This window comes from Tamandua tetradactyla, chromosome 18 (assembly GCF_023851605.1).
Source record: "Tamandua tetradactyla isolate mTamTet1 chromosome 18, mTamTet1.pri, whole genome shotgun sequence".
In the NCBI taxonomy this organism is placed as follows: domain Eukaryota; kingdom Metazoa; phylum Chordata; class Mammalia; order Pilosa; family Myrmecophagidae; genus Tamandua; species Tamandua tetradactyla.
In genome coordinates this window covers 916,735-937,864 of record NC_135344.1, presented here as the reverse complement: position 1 = coordinate 937,864, position 21,130 = coordinate 916,735, and the positions used below count along the sequence as shown (strand labels likewise).

At 38.7% G+C, this 21,130-nt stretch overlaps 2 long non-coding RNA genes across 12 annotated transcripts in view; one reads left to right on the top strand and one right to left on the bottom strand.

Annotated features, from left to right (window-relative positions):
* Positions 1–21,130, bottom strand: part of LOC143661903 (uncharacterized) — a 115,427-nt gene that overhangs the window by 28,416 nt on the left and 65,881 nt on the right. For 4 of the 11 annotated variants that reach the window (XR_013164932.1, XR_013164934.1, XR_013164935.1 and 1 more), the window contains 2 exons: positions 8,640–8,866; positions 2,829–6,690 (listed from right to left, as the gene is read on the bottom strand). The exons of 3 other annotated variants lie outside the window; for them this stretch is intronic. This is a non-coding gene — a long non-coding RNA (uncharacterized LOC143661903). 4 more of the 11 variants (XR_013164933.1, XR_013164937.1, XR_013164942.1 and 1 more) reach the window with 2 other exon arrangements.
* Positions 1–21,130, top strand: part of LOC143661904 (uncharacterized) — a 125,908-nt gene that overhangs the window by 73,957 nt on the left and 30,821 nt on the right. The window lies entirely within an intron of this gene.

Genomic DNA, 21,130 nt, shown 5'->3' with positions numbered 1-21,130 from the left:
TTTCACTGTCCTACTACAGGGGTATATCAACTCTCCAGCCCTATGTCATAATCTTGTCTGCAGGGACCTTGATCATTTCTCCCTCCCACAGAGCATCACACTGTTCCATTATATTGATGATGTCATGTTGATTGGAGCTATTGAGCAAGAAGTAGCTCCTACTCTAGACTTACTGGTAAGGCATTTGCTTGTCACCTGATGGGAGATAAATCCAACAAAAATACAGGGACCTTCCACCTCAGTGAAATTTCTAGGTCTCCAGTACTGTGAGGCATGTTGAGATACCCCTTCTAAGATGAAGGAGAAGTTGCTGCATCTGGCCCCTCCTATGACCCAAAAAGAGGCACAACACCTAGTTGGCCTCTTTGGATTTTGGCGACAACATCTTCTTCACTTGGGTGTGCTTCTCTGGCCCATTTATTGAGTGACCAGAAAAGCTGCTAATTTTGAGTGGGGACCTGAACAAAAGGAGGCTCTGCGACAGTTCCAGACGGCTGTACAAGCTTCTCTGCCACTTGGACCATATGATCCAGCAGATCCAATGGTTCTGGAAGTGTTAGTGGCAAATAGAGATGCTGTCTGGAGCCTTTGGCAGGCCCCAACAGGAGAATCACAATGCAGACCCTTAGGATTTTGGAGCACAGTCTTACCATCTGCTGCAGATAACTAGTCTCCTTTTGAAAAACAGCTTTTGGCCTGCTACTGGGCCTTACTAGAGACTGAACATTTAACCATGGGCCACCAAGTTACCATGAGACCTGAGTTGCCTATCATGAGCTGGGTGTTGTCTGACCCACCAAGCCATAGAGCTGGGCATGTGCATCAGCACTCTATTGTAAAATGGAAATGGTATATATGAGATAGGGCCAGAGCAAGTCCTGAAGGCACAGGTAAGTTACATGAAGAAGTAACTCAAATTTCCCAGACCAGAGCTATGGTCTCTTGGGGAGTTCCTTACAGTGAATTGACTGAGGAAGAGACAACTCAGGCCTGGTTTACAGATGGTTCAGCATGATATTCAGGTACCATCCAAAAGTGGCCATCTGCAGCACTACAACCCCTTTCTGAGATGTCCTTAAAGGACAGTGGTGAGGGGAAATCCTCCCAGTGGGCAGAACTTCGAGCAGTACACCTGGTTGTTCATTTCGCTTGGAAGGAAAACTGGCCAGAGGTGTGTTTCTATACTGACTTATGGGCTGTTGTTTATGGTTTGACTGGATGGTCAGGGACTTGGAAAGACCATAGTTGGAAAATTGGTGACAAAGAGGTCTGGGGAAGAAGTTTATGGATAGATATTTCTGAGTGGGTTAAAAGCATGAACATATTTGTGTCCCATGTGAATGTGCACCAGAGGGTGACTTCAGCAGAGGAAGGTTTTAATAATAAAGTGGATAAGATGACCCATTCTGTGGATACCAGTCAGCCTCTTTCCCCAGCAACTCCTGTCATTGCCCAATGGGCTCATGATCAAAGTGGTCATGGTGGTAGGGATGGAGGTTATGTATGGGCTCAGCAACATGGACTTCCACTCATCAAGGCTGACTTGGCTACAGCCACTGCTGAGTGCCCAATCTGCCAGCAGCAGAGACCCACACTCAGCCCCCGATATGGCACCATTCCCTGAGGTGGCCAGCCAGCTACATGGGGGCAGGTTGATTACATTGGACCACTCCTTTCATGGAAGGGGCAGTGATTTGTTCTAACTGGAATAGACACATACTCTGGATATGAGTTTGCTTTCCCTGCATGCAATGCTTCTGCCAAAACTACCATCCATGGGCTTACAGAATGCCTTATCCATCATCATGGTATTCCACATAGCATTGCTTCTGACCAAGGAACACACTTCATAGCAAATGAAGTGTGGGAATGGGTGCATGCTCATGGAATTCTCTCATCTTACCATATTTCCCATCATCCAGAAGCATCTGGATTGATAGAACAGTGGAATAGCCTTTTGAAAACTCAATTATGGTGCAAACTAGGTGGCAATACCTTGAAAGGCTGGGGTAATGTTCTCCAGGAAGCTGTATATGCTCTGAATCAGTATCTGCTATATGGTGCTGTTTCTCCCATAGCCAGGATCCATGGGTCTAGGAACCAAGGGGTGAAAATGGGAGTGGCACCACTCACTATTACTCCTAGTGATCCACTAGAAAAAGTTTTGCTTCCTGTCCCTGCAACCTTGAGCTCTGCTGGTCTACAGATTTTATTTCCAAAAGGGGGAGTACTTTCACCAGGAGAAGCAACAATGATTCCACTGAACTGGAATCTAAGACTGCCACCTGGTCACTTTGGGCTATTCATGCCCCTGAATCAACAAGCCAAGAAGGGAATTGCATTATTATCTGGAGTGACTGACCATGACTATCAGGGGGAATAGGACTGCAACTACACAATGGAGGTAAAGAGAGTTTTCTTGGAATATAGGAGATCCCCTAGGGCATCTTTTAGTACTACCATGCCCTGCGATTAAAATCAATGCAAAACTGCAACAGCCCAATCCAGGCATGACTGCCAACGGGTCTGAAACTTCAGGAATGAAGGTTTGTGTCACCCCACTAGGCAAAGAACCACAGCCAGCTGAAGTGCTTGCTGAGACTAAAGGTAACATGGAATGGGTAGTGGAAGAATGCAGTAATAAATATGAACTATGACCATGTGATCAGTTGCAGAAATGAGGACTGTGATGCTGTTTTGTTCCTGTTATACTATTTAAGTTGTAAGATATCAAGTTTAAGAATGAATATTACCCAAAGACTTGCACCCTATTCTTGAGAGAGTTAATGTGTTTCCAATTATATGCAGAACAGTTGAGTATTGCTAGGTGAAAGAAAAAACATGTGTGTTTAATGTTTTTCATTTAGAAATTAGGTATGGTTTAAGGTTATATATATAGAGAGAGAGCTGCCAAGTTGACAAGGGGTGGACTGTCATGGTCAGGTTCATGTGTCAACTTGGGTGGTAACCATTTGTCTGATTGGGCAAATGCTGGCCTGTCTGTTGCAATGAGGACCTTTCATAGAATTAGGTCATGATCATGTCAGCTGCATCCAAAGCTGATTCCATTTGTAATCAGCCAAGGGGAGTGTTTTCTGCAATGAGTGATATTGGAAGCTTTTTAAGGAGGATTCAGAAGAGACAGGCTCTCTTCCTGCTTTTGTTGGTGAGCTTCTCCTGTGGAGTTCATCCAGACCCTCCATCAGAATTGTTGGCTTCACAGCCTGCCCTGTAGATTTTGGACTCTGCATTCCCACAGTCATATGAGACACTTTTAATAAATTTTGTATTTGCGAGAGTTCCCTGTTGATTCTATTTCTCTAGAGAACCCTAACTAATACAATAGCTTTTAACTAATTATTTGCATGTGAGATAAGACAGCAAGAGTAGTCTGCATTAGCCAGTAGGATCCACTTTACCCTGAGAAAATGACCAGTGTCTCAAGTCAAGACAGGGCAAGACAAGACAGGATTTTATGTGGAATTCTGTCATATTTTTACAGTGAGTTGTGTGTATTTTAGATGCTTCTGGCTTAAGAAACCCTTTTCTAAAATGGTGTTCGATTTCTCCAACAACAGATTTCTAATTCTCTCTCACATATGTTTTTGAAGTGATGGGCACGTTTGGGAAAAAGGCAAATGGGAAAATCCACTACTCACATATTTAATCAATATTTATTGAGCTTCTATTATTTTTGCACCCAGTTCATGAGGGATACGTCATACACAGAAGAAGGAAATGGAAGCTCTGCCTTAAGAGAAGGAGGTATAAAACCATGTACAAAAATAATTAAAACTTCAGGTAGACAATGTTAAAGTCCTCAAATACACATGTTAATTTTAAGGTAAGAGGAAATACATTCACTCAGGGGACTCTGGGGGAGGCTTCACAGAGGAGGTGATTTTGAGGTGGGTGTTGGAAATTATGTCAGATAAAGGTATCCAGTGATTATCTTAGGTGAAAAAGGGGAGAAGAGGGAAGCAGCATAACAAAGTCAAGAAATATTGAAAAATAAAATGTAGAAATGGGGAATAATGAGTCTAGCAAATCCACCAGAGTATATAGGAATAGAGGCCAGGAATGTACAATCAGGGAAGGGAGCTTGGCCTTAGATGAGAGGGGTGCTATATGCTGGCTTCCTCTCCCATTACAATTATGTTTGTTTTTCTTCTTTCTGTAAAGTTTTGCTTTATACATTCGATGTTATATTGTTAGTTGCATACATATTTGTAAATATTGCATCTTCCTAGTGTGCTGACTCTTGAATCATTATGAACAATGCCTCTTTATCTTTAATAATGTTTCTTACCTTCAAATCTATATTAGCTGATATTTGTATAGCTGCATCAGCTTCCTTCTCATGAGTTTTTGCATAGTTCATCTTTTTTTGTCCTTTTACTTTTAACCTTTTTATGTCCTTATATTTAAGGTGTATCACATGTAGACTGCATATAGACTTTTCCTAGCCTTGTATTTGTCTTTTATTTGGAGTAATTTGTCCATTAATATTAAATATAATTACTGATATATTTGATTTATACTTTTAGACCTTATCACTCATTTTGTGCTTGACACATTGTATTATGTTTAATTTTTCTTTTTTCTTGCTTTATTTAGGAACATATAAATATTTCCAAATTCCATTTCCCCCTTGTTAGACCTTTAATGTACATTTTTCTATTATACTTCTAGTGTTTATCCTAGAGATTGCAACACTGATTCTTGATTTACATAAATTAGTATTTTACCACTTCCCTCAGAGTGCTAGGACCTTAAAACTCTTAAATTAATTTGCCCTATACTACCACCTTCTTTCTGTTCCTTCATATTTTGATTTTATATATATTTTAAACCCACAGGTTTATTTTTGTATAGTCCATATTCATTTAGTCTCACCAAACTATTTACCATAAACAGCACTCTTTCTTTCTTCCTTCATTTCTGTGTTTCCATCTGGGAATATTTTTCCTTTGTTCTGGAAAAGTCTCATAAGGTTTCTTTTCTTGCAGGTCTTCTGGATATCAATTATCTCAGTTTTTATTTTTCTGTACATGTCTTCACTGTACATGTTGTTTACTAGGCATGAAGTTTCATGCTTGCACTTATTTACTTTCTAGCTCTTTATAGACATTATTCTATTATCTACTAGCTTCCATTGTTTCTGTTCAGGAATGAAACTTAAGTCTTGTTGTTTCTCCTTTGAAGTTAATGAATCTTTTTTTATCCTCTGTCTTGTTTTAACTTTTTGCTTTTTCTTTTTGATTTTCAGCCATTTGCCTATAGTATGCCTAAGTGTAGCTTCTTTTGTATTTACATTGCTTGGATAGCATAGGTTCCTTGGACCTGTGACTTAATATCTTCTATTTGTTTTAGAAAATTGGCAGCCATCTTATCTTAAAAAATTCTCCATTTTCTCTCTTTCTTCCCCTGGGACTTCAATTACATGTATGTTTGAACTTTATCCTTTATCCTATATATCTCTTACCCTCTTGTTGCATTTCTCCATACTTTTTATTTTCCTTGCTTCAGTTTTTATAATCAGGCCAACTAAATTATCTAGAATAACCCCTCTACAGATTGTGGATCTTAATTACATCTACAAAAGTAACACCCAGGTCAATGTTTCATTGAATAATTGGGATTGTACCATAGTCAAGTTGACATACCAAAAAGGCCATCACACTGGGACATGAACTTGTCCTACCTTTGCAAATGCTGGGTGTTTGTCCTGCTTTCTTTGCCTGATGAAATACTTTCAATACTTGGTTTAAGTGGTGCCTTTTCTGCAAAGCCTTCCAGTACTGACTACTGCCCCTACTCTTCATTCACATATAAAAGTAATTGCTTTCTCTTTTGAAGTCCTATGACATTTCATAAACTATTTTCTTATAGCAGTTACTATGTTGTCTTATACTGAGGTCTTCAATTATTTGTCCACTTACTAAACTGAGCTGCATAATGCTGAGTAAATATTCTATAAATAACATGGAAATGTTTATTGATCTGTACCAAAATGAGAGTGTATTTATATTAGTCCATTCTTAAATCTTAATAAAAGGAAAGTCACTTTCTTGTGAGGGCTTATTTGAGTGGGCATTTAATTATGAAAGCGTATAGTGAGAGAAACACAGCATTGTGTTTTGATACTATATAAAGCAGAAACTTTTATAATATTACCAAGACTGCTACTGTTTAGTGCAAAACTGATCTTTGCAAAGAAGAAAGTGAATAAATTTGCATGAAGATTCCATGACTTTTTAAAAGAGAAGGGGCCACAAATCTGTGCTTTTTCTCTAATTAAGAGAGATTTGTTGGAGTGAAACTGGTTGGATATGCTGAACTTCTACTTGCAGGGACCTTCAGTTACTCTCTAAATAAAATCTCTTTGAAGATGATAAAGGATAGACTAGATTTCAGTCACTTTGGAGGTAGACCACTTGTCTCCATATTGTGAAGTGATGTCAGACGCTCTTCCAGATCCAGCAACCTCAACATATCGCTATTTTCTAGTGAATGGGAGCTGAATGTGGTGGTGAAACTGAACATGGGTCTCAGCCTGGAATCCCTTTGGCTCATCTTGACCCTCAAGGAGTGAGATCCATTCTTATCTGAAGAATAGCAGTGCTCTGATTAAGGAGCTGAGTCAGTGACAGAGTACTCCAGTGGGGACAAGTTTTCCATTATTCCACCCTGGAATGACAAGAAGTCGTGGTAGTCATTGTGGAATTTGGTACTCTACCTGTACCTATATAATTATGTTCCTATATATTTCTGTGATTTAGTAGAATAAGAGATTCCTAAGAGGGAAATGACTTCCTACTAACCTCTCAAGCAGGGATTCAAGCATCCATAAATGTACTTGCAGTGGGTAGATATTGTAATGTCAGTTTCCTATGGATTAAGTGAATACTCATGCATGCTATCCCTATACTACAAGCTTAATAGGGAGAACATAGACTTTCGAGTCAGACCAGTACTTGGAGTCTGCTTCTCACACTTACTACCTACATAAATTTGTGCAGTGCTTTAACCTCTCTGAGTATCAGTCTTCATTTCTGTCACACATGGACATTCATGCCTGTTTCAGAAGGCTGTTGTGAGACCACACAAATTTCCCAATTCCCATCTAGACCTGTTCTCTACTTTTTCCTATATATCATTATCATGTGGAAACAGCTTACAGACCACTAATGCTCCAACTCCTGCCCTAGAATAGGGTTCAGCACTATGTGCAATGAATTACTGCTGTTAATATGCACAAGAATCTGTTCTCCATCTAGAATTGAGCATGAGAACATCACCACCACACACCTTCTACAAGGCCCTATTTCCCCTCTCCAGCTAAGGCAGTCTTCCTTTGTCAAATGGAGCCAATACTTGGGATCAGAATAGGATCACAATTCAGGAAGAAACAAGACAGAAGTTGAAGAGAAAGTGCTTTCAAAAGGAAGTGAAGATGTAAGAAGATCTAGATTGCGCAGAATTGTGGTTTTAGGTACTAGAAGATCTTAAACTCTAACTTTCTATTTATTTATTTAAGCAGGGGAAGAGTTGGCAGGAATTTGCAGAAATATTTTTGAGTGTTACTGAATTTACTGTGTCATCTACTCTTAAATATACCCTAAGGTCTTATGGTCCATTTTGGCTCCCTTTATAATGTAAGCTCCTTATGCACAGCAAGTAGAGTCTATCTTATTTATTGTTGGATTCACCATCAATTCACTCACTTACCCACTCATTCATTCATTCCCAAATATTTTGTGTTCCTACTAGTAACAGAATTGTTCTATCCATGGGGAAAAAGACACACAAACTCAGTGCCTCAGTATAACTTACATTACAATATGGGGAACAGATAATGATCTAGAAAAACAGAAAATATTTTCTGATATTGTGTCCCATAATAGGGCATTTTTATTTTGGGAATGCTCTACTTTATATGGAGTGGTTAGGGAAAGAATCAACAGTTTAAAGTCTCATGGAATTTCATTGGTCCCACTCAGTGTGAGACCCTGGGATCAATGATTGGGTGAGGAGAAACTCTTTCTCTCTGAATTTGTACTGAGCTGATGAGATCTGAGGTTGCTGTGAATATTTGTCTGTCATGTTGTCAGCCAGCCTAAAGAGCAAGCTAAGGTGCAAGACATAAGAGCCTGGAAATCACAGAGAATAGGGTCTTAGACACCTTAATGACTCCTCAAGCCCCCACCTCAATCCTTAGCTCTGTTAGCCAGTCAAATTATCTTTATTGCTTAAAATTTTTGAATTGTTTTCTTTTGCATGTGCAACTCCTCAACACCTGAGTGAGTGCCTATCTCAGTTGTGACCGTATATACCACATGCTAATGGTTGTCCTCTAAATATATTAAAAACAATAGCTAAAACTTATTGAGGACTTACTGTGTTCTCAGCGTTGTTCTAAGTAGGTTAAATGTATAATCTCATTTTAAACTCAATACCTTTATAAGTCTAATCATATTATTAAAATCAGTTTACAAATGAGGAATCCAAGGTCCAGAGAGATTAGGTAATTTGACTGAGGTAACTGGCTAATATGGACTAATAGGTATTACTTATCTGTTGCTGAATTTAAAAATTAGTTCCAAAGTTAGCAGGTTAAAATAACAAGCCCTAATTACCTCACATTTTCTGTGGATCAGAAATCTGGGCACAGCATCACTGGCGACTCCTCCTGAAGGGGTCTCATGAGGCCACAGTCGAGTTGCTGGCCAGGGCTGAAGTCTCATCTGAAGGCTTTACTGTGGGAGGTTTGGAATTCACTTCTAAGCTCACTTATATGGTTGTTAGTGGGCCTTGGTCTCTCACTGTGTGGGCTTCTCTGCAGGGCTTCCTCATGCCATAGCAGCTAGCAGCCCCCGGTGTAAGTAATGAGAAAAAGAGAGAGAGATAGACAGACAGATATGGGGAAGAGGGAGAGAGAGAGAATAAGCATGGGTGCATGCACAAGTGATCCTGAGATAGAAGCCACAATCTTCTTTTTCTCCCCAAATCTCTGCCACATTCTGTTTGCTGAAGGTGTGTCACTAAGTTCTGTTCACAGTCAAGAAGAGGAGATTCCATAAAAGCATGAATACCAGGAGACAGGGACTGCTAGACGTCATCTTAGAGGTTGCCCTTCATGGCTGCTATTCAAACTCATGTAGTCTGAGTTCACATTGTATGGGGTTGTGCTTACACTTTGCAGACTTTCAGTGTCCTAATTTTATAAGATCACTCTTCCCTCAAAATTCCTCCATGAATTCACAATAAATTCTAACTCTATCACACATCCCCATCTATCCCCCATGAACCTACCCCCCAAATACCTGTTATCTCTCCTGCTCATTAAACTTCTTCAACATATTCTAAGGTCTAATAAAAGTTTTATAATATACCTAGCAACACCCAGATATTCTTTAATCCTGAAATATTTCTTACATTTTCCTACTACCATGTTTCAGGCCCTGCCATCGCTTCTTCCCTGAATTCCTTTGAAACTCTTCTCTCTACATCTGTGAAAATCCTGTTTATGCTTAAAACTCCTGCTTACATCCCTGTTCCTTTGGCACTATGTCTCAGATTCCCCATCACCTTTCCTGCTCAGGGTAATCTCTTTCTTTTCTGATATATTGTGAGCCTTCCTATTCCTTTCTTAGTTCTTCTTTCCTGATATTGCTCCTGTTTGAATTATCAGACCAAATGTCTTCTCTTGTTAAATTCCTAGGATGTAGACACCTTGTCTATCTGACAAAGTGGGGTGGATTGGGCTGCAAGAAGGCACTGATTTCATGGGCTGTTCTGAGGATTAAATGGGCATGGCTCATGTATAAACTCAATATAAAAGCATTCTTTTCATTAAAAAGGAAATAAAACAACAACAACAAAAAATGGAAATTAAATCTCACACCAAACTGACTCTTTGGTTTGTTCTACTCAGGTCTTTAACCTGAAATTCCCCCAGGGATCCTGCTGCTTGAATTTACCCTGTTCAAATTTTAGTGCCTTTTACTTAAATTAACCTGGATGTCCCTGAGCTTCTTTGAGCAAGCAATATTCTCATTCCCTTCCCTTCTGGAGCCCTAGAATTATATCAGTCAGTGTAGGCTGTTATACTATAGTAACAAACAATGTTCAATTGCAATGGCTTATAACAACCCCACATTTATTTTTCACTTATGTTGCATATCTACTGGGGATCAGCTCCATGTTGTTTTCATTCCAGAACACAGGCTGACAATACAGCCACCACCTAGAATATTAAAAAAAAAATACACACACAAAAACATCTATCAGGTCTTGCACCAATAATGAAGAGCTCTGGCCTGGAAAAGTCACATTACATCTACTCACACTTATTGGTTGGAACCAATCATGTGGCCCTAGCCAGTTAACTACAAAGTAAGCACAAAAAGTGCAGGTTCATGTGCCTTAGGAAAAGAGGAGAACTGTATATCAGTAGGAGCACTAATGGCTGCCATAAGAAATGTCATCAAATAAGGTACATTTTACCAAAGATTTTGTTGGTTCATCACACCATACAACCAAACCTTGTCAAAATGTCTACCAGAGAATTTTCTCTTTTCTTTTCCAGTGTTTTCTTGGCAAATGCTCTTTCCTCTCCTTCACAACTTCCAAGCTAATCAGTTTTATTTTCCTTGCAATTGAACTTTCACCTCATTCAGCTAAATAAAAGCTCAGTGGTGAGTCAAATTTCGACCCTGTGTTCCTTTAACTTGATTTTTGGAGGATCACACTCCCATGGGGGACACTAGCCAGAGGTGGTTTGGTGTCCCACAGCCATCACTGGACTAGGGCAGTTTTAATACCCTGCTGTATTCTTTTTTTTTATTAATTAAAAAAAATTAACTAACACAACATTTAGAAATATTCCATTCTACATAGGCAATCAGTAATTCTTAATATCATCACATAGATGTATGATCATCATTTCTTAGTACATATGCATCGATTTAGAAAAAGAAATAGCAAGACAACAGAAAAAGAAATAAAATGATAATATAGAGAAAAAATAAAAATGAAAATAAAAAATACAAAAATATAAAAAAAAAACAACTATAGCTCAGATGCAGCTTCATTCAGTGTTTTAACATAATTACATTACAATTAGGTAGTATTGTGCTGTCCATTTTTTTTTTTTTAGAAATCATACCATTCTACATATGCAATCAGTAATTCTTAACATCATCACATAGATGCATGATCATCGTTTCTTAGTACATTTGCATCGGTTTAGAAGAACTAGCAATATAACCGAAAAAGATACAGAATGTTAATATAGAGAAAAAAAATAAAAGTAATAATAGTAAGAACAAAGCAAAACAAAACAAAACAAAACAAAAACCTATAGCTCGAATGCAGCTTCATTCAGTGTTTTAACATGATTACTTTACAATTAGGTATTATTGTGCTGTCCATTTTTGAGTTTTTGTATCTAGTCCTATTGCACAGTCTGTATCCCATCAGCTCCATTACCCATTATCTTACCCTGTTTCTAACTCCTGCTGAAATCTGTTACCAATGACATATTCCAAATTTATTCTCGAGTGTTGATTCACATCATTGGGACCATACAGTATTTGTCTTTTAGTTTTTGGCTAGACTCACTCAGCATAATGTTTTCTAGGTCCATCCATGTTATTACATGCTTCATAAGTTTATCCTGTCTTAAAGCTGCTTAATATTCCATCGTATGTATATACCACAGTTTGTTTAGCCACTCGTCTGTTGATGGACATTTTGGCTGTTTCCATCTCTTTGCAATTGTAAATAACGCTGCCATAAACATTGGTGTGCAAATGTCCGTTTGAGTTTTTGCCCTTAATTCCTTTGAGTAGATTCCCAGCAATGGTATTGCTGGGTCGTATGGCAATTCTATATTCAGCTTTTTGAGGAACCGCCAAACTGCCTTCCACAGTGGTTGCACCATTTGACATTCCCACCAACAGTGGATAAGTGTGCCTCTTTCACCGCATCCTCTCCAGCACTTGTCATTTTCTGTTTTGTTGATAATGGCCATTCTGGTGGGTGTGAGATGATATCTCATTGTGGTTTTGATTTGCATTTCTCTAATGGCCAGGGACATTGAGCATCTCTTCATGTGCCTTTTGACCATTTGTATTTCCTCCTCTGAGAGGTGTCTATTCAAGTCTTTTTCCCATTTTGTAATTGGGTTGGCTGTCTTTTTGTTGTTGAGTTGAACAATCTCTTTATAAATTCTGGATACTAGACCTTTATCTGATATGTCATTTCCAAATATTGTCTCCCATTGTGTAGGCTGTCTTTCTACTTTCTTGATGAAGTTCTTTGATGCACAAAAGTGTTTGATTTTGAGGAGTTCCCATTTATTTATTTCCTTCTTCAGTGCTCTTGCTTTAGGTTTAAGGTCCATAAAACTGCCTCCAATTGTAAGATTCATAAGATATCTCCCTACATTTTCCTCTAACTGTTTTATGGTCTTAGACCTAATGTTTAGATCTTTGATCCATTTTGAGTTAACTTTTGTGTAGGGTGTGAGATATGGGTCTTCTTTCATTCTTTTGCATATGGATATCCAGTTCTCTAGGCACCATTTATTGAAGAGACTGTTCTGTCCCAGGTGAATTGGCTTGACTGCCTTATCAAAGATCAAATGTCCGTAGATGAGAGGGTCTATATCTGAGCACTCTATTCGATTCCACTGGTCGATATATCTATCTTTATACCAATACCATGCTGTTTTGACCACTGTGGCTTCATAATATGCCTTAAAGTCAGGCAGTGCAAGACCTCCAGCTTCGTTTTTTTCCTCAAGATGTTTTTAGCAATTCGGGGCACCCTGCCCTTCCAGATAAATTTGCTTATTGGTTTTTCTATTCTGAAAAATAAGTTGTTGGGATTTTGATTGGTATTGCATTGAATCTGTAAATCAATTTAGGTAGGATTGACATCTTAACTATATTTAGTCTTCCAATCCATGAACACGGTATGCCCTTCCATCTATTTAGGTCTTCTGTGATTTCTTTTAGCAGTTTTTTGTAGTTTTCTTTATATAGGTTTTTTGTCTCTTTAGTTAAATTTATTCCTAGGTATTTTATTCTTTTAGTTGCAATTGTAAATGGGATGTGTTTCTTGATTTCCCCCTCCGCTTGTTCATTGCTAGTGTATAGAAATGCTACAGATTTTTGAATGTTGATTTTGTAACCTGCTACTTTGCTGTACTCATTTATTAGCTCTAGTAGTTTTGTTGTGGATTTTTCCGGGTTTTCGACGTATAGTATCATATCATCTGCAAACAGTGATAGTTTTACTTCTTCCTTTCCAATTTTGATGCCTTGTATTTCTTTTTCTTGTCTACTTGCTCTGGCTAGAACCTCCAACACAATGTTGAATAATAGTGGTGATAGTGGACATCCTTGTCTTGTTCCTGATCTTAGGGGGAAAGTTTTCAATTTTTCCCCATTGAGGATGATATTAGCTGTGGGTTTTTCATATATTCCCTCTATCATTTTAAGGCAGTTCCCTTGTATTCCTATCTTTTGAAGTGTTTTCAACAGGAAAGGATGTTGAATCTTGTCAAATGCCTTCTTGGCATCAATTGAGATGATCATGTGATTTTTCTGCTTTGATTTGTTGATATGGTGTATTACATTAATTGATTTTCTTATGTTGACCCATCCTTGCATACCTGGGATGAATCCTACTTGGTCATGATGTATAATTCTTTTAATGTGTTGTTGGATACGATTTGCTAGAATTTTATTGAGGATTTTTGCATCTATATTCATTAGAGAGATTGGCCTGTAGTTTTCTTTTTTTTGTAATATCTTTGCCTGGTTTTGGTATGAGGGTTCTGTTGGCTTCATAGAATGAATTAGGTAGTTTTCCCTCCACTTCGATTTTTTTGAAGAGTTTGAGGAGAGTTGGTACTAATTCTTTCTGGAATGTTTGATAGAATTCAGATGTGAAGCCGTCTGGTCCTGGACTTTTCTTTTTAGGAAGCTTTTGAATGACTGATTCAATTTCTTTACTTGTGATTGGTTTGTTGAGGTCATCTATGTCTTCTTGAGTCAAAGTTGGTTGTTCATGTCTTTCCAGGAACCCGTCCATTTCATCTAAATTGTTGTATTTATTAGCGTAAAGTTGTTCATAGTATCCTGTTATTACCTCCTTTATTTCTGTGAGGTCAGTAGTTATGTCTCCTCTTCCATTTCTGATCTTATTTATTTGCATCCTCTCTCTTCTTCTTTTTGTCAGTCTTGCTAAGGACCCATCAATCTTATTGATTTTCTCATAGAACCAACTTCTGGTCTTATTGATTTTCTCTATTGTTTTCAATTTCATTTATTTCTGCTCTAATCTTTGTTATTTCTTTCCTTTTGCTTGCTTTGGGATTAGTTTGTTGTTCTTTCTCCAGTTCTTCCAAGTGGACAGTTAATTCCTGCATTTTTGCCTTTTCTTCTTTTCTGATATAGGCATTTAGGGCAATAAATTTCCCTCTTAGCACTGCCTTTGCTGCGTCCCATAAGTTTTGAAATGTTGTGTTTTCATTTTCATTTGCCTCGAGGTATTTGCTAATTTCTCTAGCAATTTCTTCTTTGACCCAGTCGTTGTTTAAGAGTGTGTTGTTGAGCCTCCACATATTTGTGAATTTTCTGGCACTCCGCCTATTATTGATTTCCAACTTCATTCTTTTATGATCCGAGAAAGTGTTGTGTATGATTTCAATCTTTTTAAATTTGTTAAGACTTGCTTTGTGACCGAGCATATGGTCTATCTTTGAGAATGATCCATGAGCACTTGAGAAAAAGGTGTATCCTGCTGATGTGGGATGTAATGTCCTATAAATGTCTGTTAAGTCTAGCTCATTTACAGTAATATTCAGATTCTCTATTTCTTTATTGATCCTCTGTCTAGATGTTCTGTCCAGTGATGAGAGTGGTGAATTGAAGTCTCCAACTATTATGGTATATGAGTCTATTTCCCTTTTCAGTGTTTGCAGTGTATTCCTCACGTATTTTGGGGCATTCTGGTTCGGTGCGTAAATATTTATGATTGTTATGTCTTCTTGTTTAATTGTTCCTTTTATTAGTATATAGTGTCCTTCTTTGTCTCTTTTAACTGTTTTACATTTGAAGTCTAATTTGTTGTATACTAGTATAGCCACTCTTGCTCTTTTATGGTTGTTATTTGCATGAAATATCTTTTCCCAACCTTTCACTTTCAACCTATGTTTATCTTTGGGTCTAAGATGTGTTTCCTGTAGACAGCATATCGAAGGATCCTGTCTTTAATCCATTCTGCCAATCTATGTCTTTTGATTGGGGAATTCAGTCCATTAACATTTAGTGTTATTACTGTTTGGATAATATCTTCCTCTAACATTTTGCCTTTTGTATTATATATATCATATCTGACTTTCCTTCTTTCTACACTCTTCTCCATACCTCTCTCTTCTGTCTTTTTGGTTCTGACTCTAGTGTTCCTTTTAGTATTTCTTGCAGAGCTGGTCTCTTGGTCACAAATTCTCTCAGTGACTTTTTGTCTGAGAATGTTTTAATTTCTCCCTCATTTTTGAAGGATAATTTTGCTGGATATAGGAGTCTTGGTTGGCAGTTTTTCTCTTTTAGTAATTTAAATATATCATCCCACTGTCTTCTAGCTTCCATGGTTTCTGCTGAGAAATCTACACATAGTCTTATTGGGTTTCCCTTGTATGTGATGGATTGTTTTTCTCTTGCTGCTTTCAAGATCCTCTCTTTCTCTTTGACCTCTGACATTCTAACTAGTAAGTGTCTTGGAGAACGCCTATTTGGGTCTAATCTCTTTGGGGTGCGCTGCACTTCTTGGATCTGTAATTTTAGGTCTTTCATAAGAGTTGGGAAATTTTCAGTGATAATTTCTTCCATTAGTTTTTCTCCTCCTTTTCCCTTCTCTTCTCCTCTGGGACACCCACAACACGTATATTTGTGCGCTTCATATTGTCCTTGAGTTCCCTGATACCCTGTTCAAATTTTTCCATTCTTTTCCCGATAGTTTCTGTTTCTTTTTGGAATTCAGATGTTCCATCCTCCAAATCACTAATTCTATCTTCTCTCTCTTTAAATCTATCATTGTAGGTATCCATTGTTTTTTCCATCTTTTCTACTTTATCCTTCACTTCCATAAGCTCTATGATTTGTTTTTTCAGATTTTCTATTTCTTCTTTTTGTTCAGCCCATGTCTTCTTCATATCCTCCCTCAATTTATCGATTTCATTTTTGAAGAGGTTTTCCATTTCTGTTCATATATTCAGCATTAGTTGTCTCAGCTCTTGTATCTCATTTGAACTATTGGTTTGTTCCTTTGACTGGGCCATATTCTCAATCTTCTGAGCATGGACCGTTATCTTCTTCTGCTGGCATCTGGGCATTTAGTCAGATTTCCCTGGGTGTCGGACCCAACGAGGTTGTAAGATTTTTCTGTGAAGTCTCTGGGTTCTGCTTTTCTTATCCTGCCCAGTAGGTGGCACTCGTGGCACACGTTTGTCTCACGTGTTTGGAAGGGATCCCCCCGCTCACCGTTCTCCGCGGCCTGGGATTTTCCGATCCAATTCTCTCAGTTTGTTCGGGGGGCCACGCGTCATGGGGTCATCAGCCGCTACGGCTTGAGGGGACCCTGTGGCTCCTTTATTAATTTCCCTATTGGTGTTTGGTTGGACCCAGTCCCTGCCACTGTTGGAAATTCCCTCCTCCACCTGGAGGGGTGGGTCACGGCCGCAGTGGTTCCGGGGAATTCGCTACCAGACCAGGAAGCCGCCCACGGGGGAGGGGCGTCGGTTGCAGGCTGCCGCGGCCTGGGGAATTCGCCACTGGACCAGAAAGCCGCCCGCGGGGGAGAGCCACCGCAGCTTGGGTAGCCCTCTGATCCAAGACTCATAGCCGGACCAGGAAGCCGCCCGCAAAAGAGGGGTACCGGCCGCCGCGGCTTGGGAAACTTGCCTCTCCGAGACTCTCAGCTGGCCCGGGAAGGAGGGTGGGAGGAGTTCCGGCCACCACAGCTGCCGCTGCTCGGGGGGTTGCGCGCCGCTCAGGGATCTCACCGCAGCCGAGTCTCGCAGTCAGACTAGCCAGTCCAGACTGGGGTACGCTGTGTGTCCATTCCCTGCCGTGGCCCCAGGAGCTGTTCTGCACTGTTTCTGTTCACCTAGTAGTTGCTCTGGAGGAGGAACTAAGATGCACGTACCTTACTAAGCCGCCATCTTGGCCCCTGTCCAGCATATTTTTATCATAGTAGATTGTCCTCCTTTAATATTCATATTTGTCTTGTAAAAGTTTTCTGCCACTATTACTACATAGAATATTGTATTTGTCTTCTCTCAAATACTCAAGTGTATAATGAAGCAATCATTTCAATTGTATTTCTTATCAGTAGTTCCAGTGAGAGCAGATGACAGATATTCTCCAGCATCACATCTCTGAATAGCCTTCTCTGGGATGAATCCAGCATGACCCACTCTGCTTGAGTAAATTCTATAACTACATCTTTCAATTTCACTGATGCCCCGTGGCAGTGCGACAGTATCCGATCCCTCAAAAGGCTCTGGAAGGGATTCAAAGCCACTTGGTGTGGTTTGAAGCACACCGAATCATCTGACCGTGCAACTCTCCATGGAACACTCCACTGCTGCCCATGAAAAAATCTCAAACTGGGGAATTCTTCCCCATCCAGGACCTGCGAGCAGTTAATACAGCCGCAGAAACGATCTATCCTGTCATTCCAAATCCATACACACTCCTCAGCCTCTCTTCTTTTTTAATACAGTCATTTAAGACAATGAATTTCTCTGTTAGCACTGCCTTTTCTGTATCCTTTAGATTTTTATATGTTGTGTCTTCATTTTCAGTTGTCTTGAGGCATTTACTGATTTTTCTCTTCTAATTTCTTCTTTGACCTACTGGTTGTTTAAGAGTGTATTGTTTGGCCTCCATATATTTGTGAATTTCTGGTCCTCTGCCTGTTATTGATTTCTAACTTCATTCCATTATGATCTGATAAAGTGTTTTGCATGAATTCAAACTTTTAAAATTTATTGTGACTAGCTTTGTGACCCAGCATATGGCCTATTCTTGAAAATGATCCATGGGCACTTGAGAAAATTGTGTATCCTGCTGTTGTGGGGTGTAATGTTCTGTAAATATCTGTTAAGTATATTTCATTATTCAAATTCTGTTTCTTTATTGATCCTCTGCTTAGATGTTCTATCCATTTATGACAGTGGGGGAACATAAGTGTCCAACTTTTATGGTTGAGATGTCTATTTCTTCCTTTATCTTTGACAGTGTTTGCTTCATGTACTTTGGTGCCCTCTGGCTCAGTGCATAAATACTTATGAATGCTTTGTCTTCTTGTTGAATTGTTCCATTTATTAATACATAGTGTTATTCTTTGTCACTTTTAATTCTTTTACATTTGAAGTTTAATTTGTTGGATAATAGTATAGCTACTCCTGCTCTTTTCTGATTGTTGTTTGGATGAAATATCTTTTCCCAACCTTTCATCTTCAAGCTATTTTTCTCCTTGGGCCTAAAATGAGTCTCCTATACACAGCCTATAAAAGGGTCTTGTTTTTTAATCCATTCTGCCCATCTATGTCTTTTATTTAGGAGTTTAATCCATTAAAATTTAATTTTATTACTATAAAGGCCATCCTATCTTAGATTTCATGTTATATCTGTTTTTTTTTTATCATTTTTACCTTTACTGATAGTGCTCATTTCTACACACTTCTCCAGAACCTTTCCCTTCTGCCTTCTTTTATCTGCCTGTAGTGCCTCCTTTCATATTTCATGGAGAGTCAGTCTCTTAGGCACAAATTCTGTCAGTGATTGCTTATCTGAAAATGTCTATTTTCCCCCTCATTTTGAAAAAAAATTGCTGGCTATAGAATTCTTGGCTAGCAGTTTTCCTCTTTTATAATCTTAAATATATCATACCACTGCCTTCTCACCTCCATGGTTTCTGTTAGGAAATCCACACATAGTCTTATTGGTCTTCGATTGTATGTGATGGATTGCTATTTTTTCTTGTTGCTTTCAAAATTCTCTTTCCCTTTGACATTTGACAATCTGATTAGCAAGTGTTTTGGAATATGTGTACTTGGATCTATTCTGTTTGGGTTATACTGCTCTTCTTAGATCTATAATTTTATTTCTTTCATAAGACATGGAAATTTTTCAGTTATTATTTCCTCCATTAGTCTTTTTGCTCCTTTTCTCTTCTCTTCTCCTTCTGGGATGCCTACAACGTGTATTTGGGCACTTCATGTTTTCATTCAATTTCCTGAGACTCTGCTCATATTTTTCCATTATTTTCCTTATATATTTTTTGTGTTAGATTTCAGATGTCCAGTCCTCTAGTTTGCTAATACTTTCTTCTGCCTCTTTAAATCTAGTATTGTAGGTCTCCCTTGTTTTTTCATCTCTTCAATTGCGCCTTTCATTCCCATAAGTTTTGTGTTTTGTTTTTTCAAACTTTCTGGTTCTTCTTTTTGTTTACCCAGTGTCTTCTTTTTATCCTCCCTCAACTCATTGAATTGATTTTTTATAAGATTTTTCAGGTGTGTTTGGACACCCTGATTTAGATTTTTAAACTCCAGTATCTTGTTGGAAGTCTTATTTTGTTCCTTTGACTGGATCATATTTTTTATTTTCCTAGTATAACTCATTATTTTTGCTGGCACCTAGGCATCTGCTTTCCTTATTTAGTTTATTCTGGAGGTTATTTTCACACATCTACCAAGGATTTTCCTGCTGGATGCCTTTTTTCTCTATTTTTTGACATTTTGTTTAACTTATTCTAGACCCATAGCATAGGTTCTGTTTAACTGATCAGAATTTTTCAGCTCCTGTTTTTGTGCTTCTTGCTGTGCCTACCTGTTTTTGTGCTCCTTGCTGTGCCTATATGGAGCCTTTTTATTTGGGGGGATGATATCTTCAGATATTATAGATACCAGTCATATTTTCCCAGACCAGACAGTCCAACATCTCAGGAGGAAAGAGTAGCCAGCGTCAGTTTTACCTAAGGGTGAGATCCAGCAAGTTGACATACATTCCTATGAAGTCTCTAGACTCTATTCTTTTCTATCCTGCCTAGTATGGGGCAACTGCTTGCCCATGGCTTCCAGCCAGTGTAAAGTGACATGGTGCCTTTAATTTCTGCTGACTATCCAGTTGTGTGAGGCATTCAGCCATTCCACCTGGTCCAGACTGGTATACACTGTCTGTCCAGTCACTGATGTTCCTTCAGCAGTTGTTCTGTACTGTTTCTGGATATCTACTAGCTGCTCTGGAGGACAAAGTAAATTCCACACCTCATTATGCCACAATCTTTCCCTGCCTAGTAAGTGAAATTTTTGACTAAGGCAAAACTATCCAAAGTATTTGGATACCTCTCTGATATGGAGAGTGTTCATAAAGTTAATAAAAATGTTTATATTCATACAATAGGATACTATAGAGCCATAAAAAGGAGTGAAGATTTTGTATATGCTACAATATGGATGGATTGAAGACAGAATGCTAACAGAGTGATGGGAGTAAAAATAAAGAAACCCTGACTTAGTCCCTCAGTGAAACACCAGACAGGTCAAATTTACAGGATGATTCTTTAAGAATGAGGTCTGCATTGATCCCTCAAGCACCAGCCTTCTGCTTCAGGACTGCAGGTTTCCATCCCCATATTTGCAATCATGCTGGGGGAATGAAGTATGGTAGGCTTGTAAGAGAAAAACTGAAAATTATATTCTACCTAAATTTAGAAGGCTCTTTCTTCCTTATTCACTATCCTGCTTGTTGTGGGATTTTTATTAGTTTCCTGAGTTCCAAGAAAATTGATTCTGACAATTTTAAATTCAATTGCCCAGTGGAAGGATAAATCTCTTGATTTCCTTACTGCACCCTTTTCAGTGAAACATCATCACTGATTTTTGAGCATCCACATTCTTAAACTTCTCCACCTTCCATAGCAAATGAAGTCCACACTTTTGGATAGAGATTGGAACTCGGTTTTAAAGCATGGTTTTGTCCTATGGCAAAAATTCTCTGTTACCACTCGGGAGCTGGGTAAAGAAACTTAGCCAGTCTTCTCATGAGTG